This window comes from Scyliorhinus canicula, chromosome 7, assembly GCF_902713615.1.
Source record: "Scyliorhinus canicula chromosome 7, sScyCan1.1, whole genome shotgun sequence".
NCBI classification, from domain to species: Eukaryota; Metazoa; Chordata; class Chondrichthyes; order Carcharhiniformes; family Scyliorhinidae; genus Scyliorhinus; species Scyliorhinus canicula.
Genome location: NC_052152.1, coordinates 9,380,026 through 9,398,498, shown reverse-complemented (window position 1 = coordinate 9,398,498; position 18,473 = coordinate 9,380,026). Strand labels below are relative to the sequence as shown.

At 50.2% G+C, this 18,473-nt stretch overlaps 1 protein-coding gene across 2 annotated transcripts in view; it reads left to right on the top strand.

Annotated features, from left to right (window-relative positions):
• The first annotated feature begins 10,558 nt into the window (after window positions 1–10,558).
• nrip1a (nuclear receptor interacting protein 1a) overlaps window positions 10,559–18,473 on the top strand; it is a 115,982-nt gene continuing 108,067 nt past the window's right edge. For both annotated transcript variants that reach the window (XM_038801368.1, XM_038801369.1), the window contains exon 1: window positions 10,559–11,080. The gene's annotated coding sequence lies outside the window, so the exon portion shown is untranslated. The remainder of the gene's footprint in view (window positions 11,081–18,473) is intronic.

Here is an 18,473-nt window from a genome sequence, read left to right as displayed (position 1 = left end):
AAGATTGATTGAATCCAGTTGTTACAACTACTCCTGGTGGGATAGCTTACCTCTGTGTTTGGCCACTTACATACATACATCTGAGAAGGAGATGGGCTCAGAGAGCCATACAGCCCTTTAATCCCTTTGTAAAACATTCCGCTCACGCTAACTTTCCAGGGTAGAAAGCGTGATGTACCAGGGAGTTAGTGGTGAGCTTGGAGCTGCACCCTCACACGAGGCTGAACACAGAACAGAAGAGATGGAGTGGAGAAGGGTTTATTATTTGAGGGAAAGCCTGTCAAGGTGTCATTGTTGTTGTACTCAGTACCCAACTCATTGACATGCAAGCTGCAATATAGCAGCAGAAGTAGGCCATTCGGCCCCTCGAGCCCGCTCGCCATTCAATAAGATCATGGCTGATCTTTTTGTGTTTCGAATTCCACATCCCCAACCACCCCCCGATAACATTTGATTCCCTTGTCTCACCAGAACACCTCTGCCTTACAAAATACTCAGGCACCCCACCGTCTGAGGCAGAGTTTCAACGTCGCACAACCCTCTGCGAGATCAAACGTCTTCTCATCTCTGCCCGATAAGGGTGACCCCTAATTTTAAACCAATACTCCCTGGTTCTGGACTCTTTGCCGTAGAATGAGGCCATTCAGCCCATCCCACCTGTGCTGGCTCATTGAAATTACTGCCCAAGGGCAGCACGGCGGCGCAGTGGTTAGCACTGCTGCCTCACGGCGCCGAGGTCCCAGGTTCAATCCCGGCCCTGGGTCACTGTCCGTGTGGAGTTCTCCCTGTGTTTGCGTGGGTTTCATCCCCACAACCCAAGATGTGCAGGATAGGTCGATTGGCCATGTTAAATTGCCCCTTAATTGAGAAAAAAATAATCTGCCTCCACCACGCTTTCAGGCAGCGCATTCCACTATCTTGATGCAAAACCAGTAACCAAGTAAACGGACAGCGCATTCCAGATCACAACAACACGCTGCTTACAATACATTCTGCTCAGCTCCCCTTGGCCTTTTAACCAATCAAATCACCTGTCCTTTGGTGACTGGCATCCAAGACTCTATCAAAACCGCCTCGACAGGGATCAAGTCATTGTGGATAGAGAAACTGACCGGGATTCTCTGGTCCAGAGACTGAGTGTTGACGCCATCATAAACGGCGTCACATTTCTCAACGCCATCAACATGGCCTCAGAATCCCACCTGCAACAGTAGTGAACTCGCCAACATTGAGGGCATTTAAAAGTTTATTCGATAAGCATATGGATGATAAGGGCATAGTGTAGGTTAGATGGCCTTTAGTTTTTTCCATGTCGGTGCAACATCGAGGGCCGAAGGGCCTGTACTGCGCTGTATCGTTCTATGTAACTCTGACCCCTAACGGGGGCCAGCATGGCACTGGAGTGACCCACGCCGCTCCAGCTGCTGATCTCTGGCGTCAAACGGGTTGCGCATGCGCATGGCACTGGCGCCAATGCACACATGCGCAGTGGGACCGCTGCCATTTCTACGCATGCTCGGTGTCTCTCTTCTCCGTGGCAGGAACGCAACATGGCGTACAGCGACAGGGGCCGGCACAGAACAAAGGAGGCCCCCAGCCCGAGAGGCTGGTCCGCTGATTGGTGGGCCCCAATTGCGGGCCAGGCCAAAGCGGAGCCCCCCCCCCCCCCCCCTGGGGTCAGACCCTCCCCTTCCCTCCCCACCAGGCCACCCCCGGAACCATCCACGCCGAGGTCCCGCCGGGTATGACCAGGTTAAAACGGCGCCGGTGGGACCAGGGTTTTTTTGTACGGCCGCTCCGTCCATCCCGGGCGGAGAATCGCCGGGGGGGGGGGGGGCGTAGAGCGGCCCATGCTAGGGCCGCGCCGGCACCGATTGTCCACTCTCCGGAGAGTCGCTTCCCAGCGTCGGGGCGGCGTGGCCCGATTCGCGCCGGTTGCGTCAATTTTCCGTCCCGTCCCGGGGTGAGAGAATCCCGGCCACTGTTCCCATTGGTGGATGGCTCAAGAACTGGAGGACACCCGTTTGTCGTGACCTGCAAAAGAACTAAAGGCGACATTGTGGAAAAATATTTTGATGCAGCGAGTGGTTGGAACCTGGAACGCACCGCCTGATATTGTGGCGGAGGCCGGTTCAATGGGAGCCATCAAAGAGGCATTGGTAAGCACCTGAGGAAAAATAATGTGCAGGTGTTTGAGGGAAAGGGTGGAGGAGTGGAATTCACTCGGTTGCTTTCGCAGAGAGCCAGCATGAACAGAAGGGGCCAAATGGCCTCCTTCTGTGTTGGAACCAAGCTCTGGCTCTGCGATTTTGAACACCTCACTTAAATCCCCCTTTAACCTTTGTTACCCTCAGGAGAACAATCGCAGCTTCTCCACTCTCAGTATTACAGGAACCAATGTCTGGTTTATAAGCTTCCAAATATCCAGATGGTCGACTGAAAAAAAAAACCATACTGGACCAAAACTGGACAGATGGTGGCCCTGGGGTTCCATCGCGAAGTGAATGATTCTGTGCAATAAAGTTCCTGCTGTGACAGTATGACACGCTCAATGAGTACAATTCCCCTTTAAGTAACCCTTATGCCTGGCTGGCATGTTGTGCTTGATGAGTGGGCAGAGGCCCAGTCACATAAGGTTGCGGAACTTGCCCCTCTTCCGGAGAGGGCTCCTTGACATGCAATTGTGTATTTTTGCATCCAAGCAAGAGAAGGCTGGCGGCGAGAAGCAATTGCCACTGATTCTTATCCCCATGTGTCACCTGTCTGCTTTCTTTTTGTACATCTGTTGCTGTTTGTATTGCAGGACTGCACTTAGGGTTTGAGAGCGAGGTATGAATGGACACGTTGCAGCTGAGCTACCAAATCCCCCACCGTCCGCACCCCACATCTGCCCCCCCCCCCCTCCCCGCCCCTCCCCGCCCCTCCCCGCTCCGCGTCCTGTGGTTGTGATTTTGGAGCTATAATAATAATAAACTTTATTATTGTCACAAGTAGGCTTACATTACATTTGGGCGGCATGGTAGCACAGTGGTGAGCACTGATGCTTCACAGTGGTTAGCACTGTTGCATCACCGTGCCATTGTCCTAGGTTCGATTCCCAGGTTGAGTCACTGTCTGTGCGCAGTCTGCACTTTCTCCCCGTTGAGCGCGTGGGTTTCCTCCGGGTGCTCCGGTTTCCTCCCACAGTCCAAAGATGTGCAGGTTAGGTGGACTGGCCACGCTAAATGGCCCTTAGTGTCCAAAAAAGGTTTGGTGGGGTTACTGGGTTGCGAGGTTAGGATGGGGTGTGGGCTTAAGTGGGGTGCTCTTTCCAAGGACAGGTGCAGACTCGATGGGCCGAATGGTCTCCTTCTGCATTGTAAATTCTATGATTTCTATGATTAACACTGCAATGAAGTTACTATGAAAAGCCCCTAGTAGCCACACTCCGGCGCCTGTTGTGGTACACAGAGGGAGAATTCAGAATGTCCAATTCACCTAACAAGCATCTCTTTTGGGGATTGTGCAAGGAAACGCAGGGGGAACGTTCAGACCCTGCACAAACAGTGACCCAAGCGGGAATCGAACCTGGGACTGTGGCGCTGTGAAGCAACAGTGCCAAACACTGTGCTACCGTGCCGTCCAAGGCTCGCTACTAAGCTGTCCCCCTCTGCCATTGTGCGTACAACCCAGACTGACACCTTCAGGTAAACCTGGACATTTCATTCAGGAAATAATGGAGGCGGCTGGGCAAATGCGATGAAGACGTTTTTAAATTCTCTTCCACCGGATAAAAACATGGCAAAAGAACTGGTTATAATTTTTAGGATAAAAGCAACTTAATTATATTGTTCCTGTGAAGATCCATGATGTAGACACTGAAGCACAGTGGTTAGCACTGTTGCTTTACAGTGCCAGGGTCCGAAGTTCGATTCCCGCTTAGGTTACTGTCAGTGCGGAGTCTGCACATTCTCCCCGTGTCTGCATGGGTTTCCTCCGGGTGCTCTGGTTTCCTCCCACAAGCCCCGAAAGACAACCTGTTAGGCAATTTGGACATTCTGAATTCACCCTCCGTGTCCCGAATAGGTGCTGGAATGTGGCGATTATGGGCTTTTCACAGTAACTTCTTGCATAGAACATAGAACATTACAGCGCAGTACAGGCCATTTGGCCCTCGATGTTGTGCCGACCTGTGAAACCACTCTCAAGCCCATCTACACTATTCCCTTATCATCCATATGTATAGAACATAGAACATTAGTGTTCATAGAACATTGCAGTGTTAATATAAACTTGCTTATGACAATAAAGATTATTATTATAAATAGTTACTGACTACAAGTATCCAGGTGGCAAAGTAGACGATAAGTTGAGTTGGAGGGAACAATTTACAGGTGGGATGGCCAAGTGACACACACAATTGTGCTACCTCAGAAACGAAAATACCATTGTGTCGACTCCTTTGACAGCACCTTCCAAACCCGTGACCTCTACCATCTAGAAGGACAAGGGCGGCAGATACATGAGAATCCCACCACCTGGAGGTTTCCCATCAAGTCACTCACCATCCTTAGAAATATATCGGCGTTGCTTCACTGTCACTTGGTCAAAATCATGGAACTCCTTCCCTAACAGCACCGTGGGTGCACCTACAGCACAGAGACGGCAGCAGTTCATGATTGCATCTCACCACCACCTTCGCAAGGGCAATGAGGGATGGGAAACAAACGCTGGCCTCGCCAATGACACCCGTGTCCTATGAAAGAATTGTTTTTTAAAATCCTACAATCGTTCGAACCACTGTTGAGAGTGCTAACCTTTTTGGATGTTTCACGAGCTGCTATTAACTGAGGAAAGCAAGATTCGGAGACAGAGCGTACTCAGCCAGGCAGGAAGGGTAGTTAATGGGCCGGGTATCTCATGTCAAAATCTGCTGGTGAAGAATTTTGATACAGGTACAGCAGTGGTGAAGAATGAGTGCTGCCCCGTGTGTCAGCAATAGTGTTGGATGCATTCAGGGAAAAGGCTACAATCCTTTGGATGCAGTTTAGTCAGCTCCTGAACTCACATGTATGCTTCTCTGTGAGAACCTTTGACAGGATTTGATATATGGATGAGGATATGTAGTGAGGGTGGCACTCAATGGCTGATTATGTTAATGCATTGAAATAGTTTATAACACACATTCAATTAAAATTAGATCTTTATGATAAGATATTTTTTCTGTCTTTTGTTGTTATTCTTCAGTTAGATATAATACATAGACAATACATAATATTATACATGTTTTAAGAAACAAGTAATGTACCCGACACAAATTTCTATAAAGACAATAAAGTGAATTGAATTGAAACATCAATCTCATGTGCAAAACAGGGCGAGTCTATTTTTCATTTCAGGGGATGGGGGTGTTGCTGGCCAGGTCAGCATTTGCTACCCAGTGCTAATTGTCCTTGAACTGAAGTGGTTTATTAGGTCATTTTGAACCAGATGGTTTTGTGACAAATGACAACATGTCATCATTACTGAGACAAGCTTTCAATTCCAGATTTTTGGTTAATGGAATTTAAATTCCTCCGACGACAGTGAAGGGATTTGAACTCACGTCTCCAGGCCGCTAGCCTGGGCCTCTGGATTGCCAGTCCCTCCACCGCTCTGTCTCATCGTCCATGCGTTCCGACTCACAACGCGACGTGGCTCGATGGACAGCTCGTTGCCATTTTGAACGACGAGTAGCAAACTCCCCCCCCCCCCCCCCCCCCCCCAGCAGCGCCCAAACGTGCTGCTGTGATTTGGGGGCCACCTTTGTCTGTACCATTGTGAAAGGTGGGGCCGCACCGGCCTGTCCCATTGTGGATCAGGGGCTGTTTTGAAGTTTCCAAATCCAGGAGACAACATAATCCGGCCTTGTTTCTCTTGTTTTACGAACCACCGGAAATCCCCGTGTGTCTGCCGTTGATTTATTGATTTTGCCAATATTTTATGACATTGCTTCCAGCCCGAGTGCCCCCTTTCCCCCAAACCCCCCCATTAACCATCTTGGCTGAGGGGGCAATGGGGGGGGGGGGGGGGGGGGGGAAGGTCATTAGGAGGCAACGAGGCACTCGCAGGTAAAATGCCCCGAACAATTCCACAACCCACACTCAGTTCTAATGCCAGCTGCTTCAATGCTGCCACTCTGTGACACAGCATGTTACCATGGAAACCTCTGCCACTGGGCCTCAACCACACCACCTTCCCCCTCCCCCCCCCCCCTCCCCATCCCCCCCATCCCCCAATTAACGTTCCCTGTCAAGCTAACCAGCTGCAGCTTTGACACCAAGGGCCAAAGGAACACACACAGGCACCTTAAGGTTAACCGGCCTGACAGCCCTTTAGATAGAATTTGATGAAGCCTGGGGAAGTTTGCAATGACACATTAATATTTTGGGTTGAAGAATCCTGCGGAAGGCTCTCTGATTTAATTGGCTCTATTTCCCACCCCCACCCCTCTGTTGATTGGAGTCTAGCTCTAGCGAGACAGTCTTCAGCCAGCCACACCCCCCCCCCCCCCACTCCGACCCCCCCACCCCAACCCTCACCCTTTCCCCTCACAGATGGCCGTTGTTCTTCCAGTTATACCTTGGTACACCTTGGGTCATTCACGATAACAGCCTGCAGCTGTATGGCACCTTTAATACAGTGAATGGCTTTGGGGGTGCTTCACAAGAAAGACAGGAAAGAAAATTTGGCCATAAAAGCAAGCAGGTGACAAAGAGCTTGGTCAACAGATGGGTTTTAAGGAAGGCCTCAAGGGACGAGAGAGAGAGAGAGCGAGAGAGAGAGAGAGAGAGAGGTGGAGAGGTTGAGGGAGGGAGTTCCAGAGCTTAGGGCCCAGGTAGCTGAAGGCACGGTCACCAATATTGTGGCAATTAAAATCAGGGATGCTTCAGAGGCCAGGATTGAATAAGAATATAAGAACTAGGAGCAAGAGTCGGCAATTCAACCCATTGAGCTCGCTCAGCCATTCAATTCGATCATGGCTGATCCTATCCTGGTCTCAACTTTATCGTTCTGCCCGTTCTCCATAACCCTTCGACCCATTACCAATTAAATATCTGTCTAACTCCTCCTTAAATGTACACAATGTCCCAGCATCCACTGCACTCTGGGGCAGCGAAAATCACAGATTCACAACCCTTTCTCCTCATCTCTATCTTGAATCTGCTACACCTTATCCTAAGACTATGACCTCTCGTTCTGGAATGTCCCACAAGAGGAAGCATCCGCTCAACGTCTACTTTATCCATATATTTTTTCATCTTAGACACCTCAATTAGATCTCCCCTCATTCTTCTAAACTCTAGAAAGTATAGGCCTAAGATGCTCAATCTCTCTTCAAAGACAAACCCCTCGGGCGAAATTCTCCGCCCCCCACGACGGGTGGGAGAATAGCGGGAGGGCCTTCCCGACATTTTTGCCGCCCTCCCGCTATTCTCCCACCCCCCCGCCGAAGTCCCGACACGAATCGCTGCCGCCGATTTTTTACGGCCGGCAGCGATTCACAGCTGTTAGATGGGCCGAAGTCCCAGCCCTTTCCGCCGTTTTTACGAACGGCAAACACACCTGGTCTTGCCGTTCGTAAAAACGGCGTCACAAACTCGCTATTAATAACCATGGCACCGATTGGCACGGCCGTACCACGGCCGTGCCAAGGGTGCCATGGGCCCGCGATCGGTGGGCACCGATCGCGGGCAGCGGGCCCGATGCCCGCGCACTACTTGTCCTTCCGCCGCCCCGCAGTATCCATTCGCGGGGCGGCTGAGGGGCAACCCGGCCCGCGCATGCGCGGGTTTCGCGCAAAAACGCGATGACGTCACCCGCGCACGCGCGGGTTGGAGTCTTCCAAACTGCGCATGCGCGGCTGACATCATATGACGCGTCAGCCGGCGCTAACTCCGGCAAGAGGGCTTAACGATTTTCGTTAAGCCCGTCTTGCCGGAGCCTACGGCGTCGGGCTGCTAGCCCCGACCGGGGACCAGAATCGGTCCCCGGTCGGGAAGGGGCGCGCTGCCGTAAAACCCGCCCGGGTTTTACGGCAGCTTTACGATTTCTCCCGTTTTGGGAGAATCTCGCCCCTCATCTTTGGAATCGATCTAGAGAACCTCCTCTGAGCTGCCTCCAATGCCACTACTTCATTCCTCAAAAAAGGAGTCAAAACGGTGCACAGTACTCCAGGTGCACAGATGTCTTGGAAGATTATGGGACTGGAGGAGATTACAGAGATAGGGAGGGTGAGGCAATGCAGGGAATAGAAAGCATGGATTTTTAAATGGTCACCCATCTAGCCTTCATCTCATGCACATTGACCCCGAAGCATTGCTGTGACAAATGGTGAGGGAATGAGGCAACCATTGAGCCAAATAATTTCACCTGGATGTGAATTTTTACCTGAACTGACGCTTGGAGGGTGCCTGTGTATGGACAACACCTTTTCTTTTAGCCTGGGGAGTGACATGCTCAGCTAGCCACTGCTCTGATTCCTAAACCGGAATAGACACATCCCTGGAGGTTTAACCACATGATCATTCACCTTCAAACCGCCCGTCCTTGAAGCTTCCACCATGAGCTGTCCATCTCTGTGCCTTGCCTACTGGAAAGCACAGTATGAAGTCTTACAACACCAGGTTAAAGTCCAACATGTTTGTTTCAAACACAAGCTTTCGGAGCACTGCTCCTTCCTCAGGTGAATGAGATCCTATCCCATCTCATTCACCTGAGGAAGGAGCTGTGCTCCGAAAGCTAGTGATTTGAAACAAACCTGTTGGACTTTAACCTGGTGTTGTCAGACTTCTTACTGTGCTCACCCCAGTCCAAAGCCGGCATCTCCACATACTGGAAAGCAAATTAACTCTTTAAAACCTAAATACTGAATCCTAAACTCCCAAGGTTTGGCAACCCTGGGGGCGATTCTCTGAGCCCCGCGCCAGGCCAGAGAATCGCCGCAACCGCGCCCCGACGCCGGTGCACGATTCTCTCGGCCCAAATGGGCTGAGCGGCCACGCGGTTACGACACGGTCACCATATTCGGCTGATTTCCGTCCACGTAGTTCTTTTCCGACCGTTATGACTGAAGTGATTCGCACGTAAAGCGAGGGCGAGTCAAGTGCGTGCTGATTGCTCACAACACTGACTGTGAGAGCCGTGCGCTCTCTCTGCGTCCAAACTGTAAATATTTATTTTGTTCTTACAATTTGAAGTGGATGACAATTTTATTAATACATAAATGATTGGCCATTTAAAAAAATATATAAATTGAGTGTACCCAATTCATTTTTTTCCAATTAAGGGGCAATTTGGCGTGACCAATCCACCTACCCTGCACATCTTTGGGTTGTGGGGGTGAAACCCACGCAAACACCGGAGTATGTGCTAGCTCCACACGGACAGTGACCCAGAGCCAGGATTGAAACTGGGACCTCAGCGCCGTGAGGCCGCAGTGCTAAGCACTGCGCCACCGTGCTGCCTATGATTGAGCATTTTCTATAACTTGTTATGAAATATTCCGTGTGCACGAAATGTATTTAGTCTTATCCATGATGTGATGGTTAGTGAACAAGGCCCGATTATAATCTCACGGCCCAATGAGATGAAGGAGGGTCGCTCATGCGGCCCACTCAGTAGCCCAGGTTCCCCATACCTGCCCTTGGCTGATGGTCCCAGTGCAGTACCGATGGAGTGCTACAGCGTTGAAGGTGCCGCCACGTGGCTAAGGCATTAAACCGAGGCCACATATTTCCTCAGTGGACTTTGTTAGGCCCAACCACATTATTAAAGCCAGACGACTGAGTCATTATAACCAGGCTGTTTGCCAGAGCTTGCTGTGAACAAATGGAGTGCGGCCTTTCCTACAAGGACCAAACGTGGAAAACAGTTAATGGACTGGAAAGTGCTTTTTGGGATGTCCTGAGGTCATCTCAGAGGGGCTAGTTAGCACAGGGCTAAATCGCTGGCTTTGAAAGCAGACCAAGGCAGGCCAGCAGCACGGGTTCAATTCCCGTACCAGCCTCCCCGAACAGGCGCCGGAATGTGGCGACTAGGGGCTTTTCCCAGTAACTTCATTTGAAGCCTACTTCTAACCATAAGCCATTTTCATTTCATCTTGGGTGCTATGGGGGCTGGTTTAGCTCACTGGGTTAAATCGCTGGCTTTTAAAGCAGACCAAGCAAGGCCAGCAGCATGGTTCGGTTCCCGTAACAGCCTCCCCGGACAGGCGCCGGAATGTGGCGACTAGGGGCTTTTCACAGTAACTTCATTGAAGCCTACTCGTGACAATAAGCGATTTTCATTTTCATTTCATTTCATTTTCATGTAAATGCAGAGTCTTCCTCTGATACTTGGGGAACAAAGAGGCATGAATAAAATGAGAGGGAGGAAGGAAGAAAAAATGTTTGTTGAGAAATATTTTGGCAAACCTTCCCTCCAGTTAAAGAGAGTGACTGATTGGGTGTAACCACAAGGGGTTAAATAGTGTGTGTGTGTGTGCTCCAGTGTCTGTAGGGCAGCTTAATCCCAGAGTTTGCTCCTGTTGACTGGTGGAGCTTTCAGCCTGTAGTGTGTGTGTGTTTTTTTTTCTACATGTCTTCAGCTGGGAGGTACCAAGCTTAAGCTCCACTGCCTCATTCTCCATGTGGCCTGCCTGAGGAAGGGGTGTGTTGGTGTGTGTGCGAGAGAGACACAGAGAGGGAGAGAGAGAGCACCTCGTTCAAATAAAGCAGGCAATCATTTCCGAATCTATCGCTGAATTTATGAACGATCATTATTATATTGAGACCTTGCTTCGACCCATTTTTTTTCCCCCCTTTGAAACGTTGGATCGCGGGCGGCACAAGAGGGCACATTACACCCGGTTGCTGTGTATTCCTGAAACTGGGTTTGGTGGATACAACATCGGTGGCGAATCCTTGAATCCGAGCAGGCGGCCGCAGCAGCAACAACAGCAGCAGCAACATGATACATTCCTGGCTTCTGGTAACCATTAAAAACTGCAACGTTCCTTCAGCCTGACTGCGGTTTCCAGAACTGCTGCAGCCCTGTGTGAAATAGAGGAGGGGGAAATCAGGTAAGGGGAGGAAATCAGTGGTCCATTACATGTCTGTTACCTTTAGAAAATCGGAGATGTATCTGTTCATGTTAACATCTTATTTTTACAAGGGGAGGAAGGGTGGTGCGTTTTTTCTTTCAAAGCAATGAGAATTCAGTTTCAAGTCGGAGTGAAATTGACCAGATTGCTGCTTTCGAGTTGCTCCCAGACCCTTTTGGGGTGTTCCTGGGACCACCCCCCTCCTTCTCTTCCCCCCCCCCCCCCCCCCACACACACACACAGAGCTGAAGACAGGCCTTCATCTAAAATAAACCCATCAGAATTTCAGGGAGAAATCAGAGAATGCCAAAAAAGGGGAATGTCTTCATGTCATATATGTTGCAATTTTTTTTAAAAAGGAACTGTGCTGTTGAAGGGTTAACATCGCAACCCCACGCAGCCAGCTGGCTTGTATTGTGTTTGTGTGTGTGTGTGTGTATTTATATATCATATTTTGATATTCTGGACCTTCTGCGCTGTTTTCCCGCTTGCAGCCTTGGTAAAGGGGGCTATGTCGGGGAGCTGGTGGTGTTCAGGGTCACATTATTATTTTTTAAATATATATATATATACCAAAAACGTCCTTTATAATATCCATTTTGGAAGGGGTGGTGGGGAATTTTGTAAACAGGAGTTTTAGCCTCCAGCTCTCAAGTTGTTTCAGTGTGGTCAGTGGTCAATGCTCAGAGGCTACAGGGCGAATCATTTGAATTATATTAGCCGCAGGCTATTGATTGTTCATGTGGTTCATTTAATGTTCACATATATATGTAGTCTGCAGTTGCTTAGATTTTATTTTCTGTTTATCCGCCTCTCTGCCCTTTACCCATCTCGCCTAAAGGCACTGACCCCCCCCCCCGCTGCCACCCTTTCCCCCAGAGGGGGTTCCCGTTGCACCCAGGTCCTAGTGACTCATTGTGAGTCTCAGCCTCTGGGAGGTTGCTGTCATCAATTGCATTGCAGAGGGCACCGTACTTCCCCTATCTCCTCAATGGCAGAGCCCTCTGGCATCTTGGCCCGGCCCTCTGGAATGGCCCCTGCCCTCACCGCCTTTCCCTCTTCACCTTTTCAGAGGCCAACCCCCCCCCCCCCGGCAAACCAACAACAACTCGAAGTGGGAGAGCACCATTAATGTTGCGAAACACCCCCAAGGCGTTTCACAAGGGTGTTGTTGGCAGGCACAGTCTGACAGTGTGAAATGCCACGCAAGAAAAGATTGGGGCATGGTTTCAAAAGCTTGCTCAAAGAGGTAGGTTTTTAACAAAGAGGGAGTGAGTGTGTTAGAGTTGGAGAGAGAGAGAGAGAGAGAGAGAGAGAGAGGGGTTTAGGGAGGGAATTCCAGAGCTTGGGACTCAGGCAGCTGAAGACCAATGGTGGAGGAGAGCCTGTGGGAGGTGCACAAGAGGCCAGAATTGGAGGAACGCAGAGTTCTCAGAGGGTTGTGGGGCTGGGGGAGGTTTCAGAGATAGAGAGGGGAGACAAGGCCGTGGGAGGATTTGAAAACAAGGATGAGAATTTTAAAATTCAGGCGTTGCTGGAAAGTGATCCTTTTGGCTGTTGATATACCCCTTTCCCATCTGCTATAGCTCTTGAAGTGTCTTGAGGCAGACGTCCTGCCTCACAGAGCCTTATGATCAATCCAGTGGCTGTAATCTTTACCAAGCCCTATCCCATCTAATGCCCTCACCGCACACACACCCACACACACATGTGACTAGCTTCGGAACTACAGCTGATTTCTCCCTTCTCAACTCGGGGAAACTAGAGGGGCAATTTCGGTAACCAACTCTTGTTCCAAAGAAGATTTGTTAATTTTGCAGAGACGAAAGAATCTAATTGAGAATTTCACTGAACTACACGGCTTACTTATTGATATTTTGGTGCAAATGCATGTGTTAAAATCTTGGATTAATGGTCACCATCGCGTACGATGTTTGCCCCTCAGTATTGTTATCATGAACCGGGAGATACTTATTTATTGACCCTCTGTTGGGATGTGGGTGTTGCTGCCTTTTGTTGCCCATCCTGAGTTTGCTAAGGAAGCTGGTGGTGAACCCTGCTCTTGAAGGTTCAACATCACTGAGCAGCTCACCAGAAAACTGGGTAAAGCCGTTCAAATATATGTCTGTCTGGGTCTGGAGTCACAAATAGGCTCAGGCCGGCTAAGACCCACCATCTCGGGGAAAAGGAATATCGGTTTGTTTTTAGTACAATGACAGCCTCCTGGTCATTCTTTTCAACCAATACCAGTTTGTTATTTCCAGATTTGTTGTAAAAAAAAATAGAAGCAAATTCGAGTTGCGATGGTGGGATTTGATTTTGTATTCTCTGGATTCCTGTACCAGCCTCCCCGAACAGGCGCTGGAATGTGGCGACTAGGGCCTTTTCACAGTAACTTCATTGAAGCCTACTTGTGACAACGAGCTATTATTATTATTATTATTATTATGAGTCCAGTAACATAACTAATTGTACCTATCCACGCTAAGTTGTGTGTTGGCCATCTCGGTAGCACAAGTGGGTGAGTAGCATGCTTAGTTCCATCTCACGGAGCAATTTGTGCCAAACATCATTGTGTTGAAGTCACGGCCCTGTCGGTCTGAGATGAGCTAACTGGTCTTATCCAGGGTGGTGAACTCGGAATGGGGCGAAATCTCGGTCGGGGTCCCTGCTCCTCGTTGCTGAACAGCTATTCCGGGAAAATGTAACTGAGACGACGCCGACTCGGAAGTTAGGATCAGTCTTGGCTGTGCCGCTTCCTCCGACCCATGAATCAGCTTGCTGATGCTCTGTGAATAGGCTTGTGTGTGGCCATGTGGGGTGAGGTACCAGAGCGATGGGGGGGGGGGGGTCTTGTGTCACGGTTCGTAGTGTCCCTGCCTCTGCGCCGGTTCCTCTGGGTTCAAGGCCCGGCCCAGGACTCGATGGTCATGGAAGGTGTGCGTCTATAGTGCAGTCAGACAGGTTGTGTATCGACTTGAGAATTCTTCCAACACACACTCAATGGCGGGCGGTAAGAATGGGGGGGGGGGGCGATTCCCGGCCAATCGTGCGATGGAAAGAACGTTTGAGCCTCTCCCATCTGTCCACAGCTCCAGACTGCACTCTATATATCTAAAAATGCACGTTGCCGCAGCAACTTGGTTTCCCTGAGTGAACCGTAGCACAACAACACCACCTTCAGAGAGATATAAAACGACGCCCCAAAGGGTGGTTGGCGGGGAGAGAGTGTTTTGGGAACGGACACGTTAAGAATGAAGGGAAGATTAAGGGAGGTGAAAAGTAAAATGCATTTATATAGCACCTTTTACAATCTCCGAGCATCCGAAAGAACTTCGGAGCCAAGCAGATACTTCTGAAACATAGACACCATCAGAAATACAGCAGCCAGTTTGTGCACAGCAAGCTCCCAAAAGCTGAAATAATGATCAGATAATCTCTTTTCGGGATGTTGAATAGGGGATTAATGTTGGCCGGGGGTGGGGTGGGGGAAGGATATTGGCATTGGATCTTCCACATTCACATCAGAGGGCAGACAGGCAGATAGGGGCTCGGTTTAACATCTCATTACTTCTCCAGAACTGACATTGTCGGCCTATATTTCGTGCTCCAGTGGCTGGACTAGGACTTGAACACTCAGCCCTCTGAATCCAACGTGAAACAATGCTGGCCATTGAGCCATGGAAATCATGAACTGGTGGGGTTGGGGGTGGGGGGGAGGCGTTGTGCAGGGTGCAGATTGTAGGATTGATTGCTATTTGGGAATCACACGTGAAGTGAAAGGAGTTACAACACTCGCAAAACAAAGTGTTTGACGAGTATATTTACCTTCTTTCCTTGTTCTATTGATATTAGAATGGACTCTGCTCTTCTGCACTTCCCTCTCGCGCGTGCTGAGCTCCCAGGTACAGCATCCTTCCTCAGCATTGTTTGGGGCAACACCCACCTCATCATCAGCTCCTCCACCTCAATTTTTCTCTTCAATTCCGATCTATGGGACACCTTCAGGCTTCCCCTCCACCCCCACTCTCAATCTTTCAAAAGTCACCCAAGGTGCTGAATCATTCTGAGGTCCTCAATTTGAGGGTTCAGCCTATTGGGGTTGAAGCCAGGGATGAACGTAAGAAACGGGAGCTCGAGAGGGCCAAATGGCTTCTCGGACCTCGTCTTCCATTCATTTAAAAAAAATAAAAAAATTTTGAGTGCCCAATTCTTTTTTTCTAATTAAGGGGCAATTTAGCGTGGCCAATCCACATATGCTACACATCTTTGGGTTGTAGGGGTGAGACCCACGCAGACACGGGGCGAGTGTGCAAACTCCACACAGGCAGTGACCCAAGGCCGGGATCAAACCCAGGTCCTCGGACCGTGAGGCAGCAGTGCTAACCACTGCGCCACCGTGTCGCCCTCCTCTTCTATTCATGACTACTCATCAACCTGAACTCCACTTTCCCTTATCCCTTGCTGCCCAGCATGCTATCGACCTTAGTTTTGAAGATGTCCAACAACTGATTATCCACAGCTCTCTGAGTGAAGAGCGTTTTCCTCGTCTTATCGTGGGAGTGTTGCAGATCTGGAGTGCTACTTGTGGCAGATTCCTATGATTGGTGGGCTGGGCACCGCCCCGATAGTCAGTAGCAACAGGGTGACATCACCTCCCAGTAGCTGTTTTTATTTATTTTATGAGATGTGGGATTCACTGCCAAGGTCCGAATTTGTTGCCCATCTTTTTTTTTATTTTTGAAATAATTTTTATTAAGGTTTTCACAAAATATAAACAACAAAACAATATTAACAGAATAACCATTGTAAAAACCTAAGAACAACACCCACCCCCCTACAAAAGCAACTACTAAATCGAACCCCCCCCCGGGTTGCTGTTGCTGCCGGCCTATTTCCCTACCGTTCCGCCAGGAAGTCCAGGAAAGGCTGCCACCACCTAAAGAACCCCTGTACTGATCCCCTCAGGGCAAATTTCACCTTCTCCAATTTGATGAACCCCGCCATATCATTGATCCAGGCCTCCACGCTTGGGGGCCTCAGATCCTTCCATTGAAGCAAGATCCTCCGCCGGGCTACTAGGGACGCAAAGGCCAGGACACCGGCCTCTTTCGCCTCCTGCACTCCCGGCTCCACTGCAACCCCAAAAATTGTGAGTTCCCAGCCTGGCTTGACCCTGGATCCCACCACCCTCGACACCGTCCTTGCTACCCCCTTCCAAAATTCCCCCAGCGCTGGGCATGCCCAAAACATATGGGCGTGGTTCGCTGGGCTCCCCGAGCACCTAGCACACCTGTCCTCGCCCCCGAAAAACCTACTTATCCTCGTCCCAGTCATGTGGGCCCTATGCAGCACCTTGAACTGTATGAGGCTAAGCCTCGCACAGGAAGAGGAGGAATTTGCCCTTTCCAGGGCATCCGCCCACGTCCCCTCCTCAATCTCCTCACCCAGCTCCTCTTCCCATTTACCCTTCAGCTCCTCCACCGAGGCCTCGTCTTGAACTGCATTGGTTTTGTTAGGCCAGGATCGACCTTGTTGCTGTGGATCTGGAGTCACATGTAGGCCAGACAGAGTAAGGATGATTTTTAAGGATGGGGTTTAATGACAGTCTATAATTGTTCCACAGTCACTAAGAATCAGAGAATTATAGAATCCCTGGAGGCCATTCGGCCCATCAAACCTGCACCAAACCCAAAAGAGCACTCCACCTAGGCCCACTCCTATCCCCATAACCTTTAACCTCACCTAACCATTGGACTCTCAGGGGAAATTTAGCATGGCCAATCTACCTGACCTGGACTGTGGAAGGAAATCGGAGAACCCGGAGCAAACCCAGGCAGACACGGGAGAATAGACTGTCACCCAATAGACAGTGCTAACCACGGTGCCACTGTGCCAGTGACTAGCTTTCAATTCCCAATTTCTCCGCTTGCTGCACCAATATGAGCCTCTGGATTACTAATCCAATGACAATACCGCAATGCCGTCATCTCTCTCCCTCATGGAATAAGGGCCTATTAATTGAGCTTGTCATTTATACTACCATGCTTACTGAGTTGCATTTGCTCCCCTGCCCTGATCACCCCAAGTTTAAAATTCTCACCCCTCCTGTTCCAATCCCCCAGTAGCCTCAGCCCATCCCATCTCTGTGACCCTCTGCCAGCCCGCCAACTCTTCTCTCCCCTTGCCCCTCACTACCAACTACTCCATCGCCTCATTGGGTAGCACTGTTGCCTTTGAAACAGATGGGTGTGGATTCAAGGCCCCTCCTGCACTGGGGCACATGAGCCTGGGTTGACATTTCAGTGCAGTGCTGGGGGAGCGTTGCATTGCTAGTGATCCTGGCCCTCAGTGTGGAACGCCCCACCGAGGCTGCACTTATTATGCTTCCTGCTCTGATGAGGTCAGCTCCATTTATAAATGCACCCCCCCGCACCCCCCCCGATCTCTGAATCCTCCACTGCAGCCTCTAGACCCATATCCCCAACATACCTGCTAGGGGGTCCTTGAAACCCCCCCTCATACCACCTCATTAGGGCACCTGATCCCTGACAGTGCCAACCTGGCACCCGGGCACCTTGGCACTGTCACCCTGGCAGTACCCCTGCTAGGGTGCCGAGGTATCAGTGCCAAGGTACCCAGCCAGATGGCAGCGAGAGTGCCGGGGTACCGCTCTGCCCAGAGCCTGACTCCGCGGGGTCTCCGATGGCCTGGGAGACCCCCCCTCCCAGGGGGCGTTCGCCTGGTCAACCTTTGTCTGGACCAGTACTAAATGGCGTCATGGTGAGAAGTATCACACAAATATGTGCAGACATATTCAAGTGAGCCTGACTGCTCACTTAAATATATAAATCTGGATCCTGTCCAGTGAGGGTGAGGTCCAGGTCGCGACGTTTCACGAGATCCCGTTGGATCTCACGAGGCGTCCCGGGCGTCGCAAATGTCGCGAGAGGCCCTCGTGAGATGTAATGGCCTCAACGGGTCCCGAGTTAGGTGTAATGAGGCCGTTCGATCGGGCCGCCACCTTTGGCCAAGATATTAAACTGTTTGCCTCCCAGGTGGAAGTGGCACTATTGTGAAGTAGAGCCAGGGATATCTCCCCGGTGTCCTGACCAACATTCATTCCTCAGTAAACAATAAATTGTGGTGAGAATCACATTGCTGTGTGTGGGAGCTTGCTGTGTGTAACTTGCCTGCCCCAAATCCCCAATGACAGCAATGCCTATACTTCTTTTCTTTCACTCTCCATCCCTGACCACTTTTGCATCTTCCAGTCCCTCCTTCTGTGAGATTGACTGGTAAGATGTTATTTTCACAATTCATATCCATGTTGGCTCCGAGGGCAGCACTCTCCCCACTTTAAAGAGTTGTG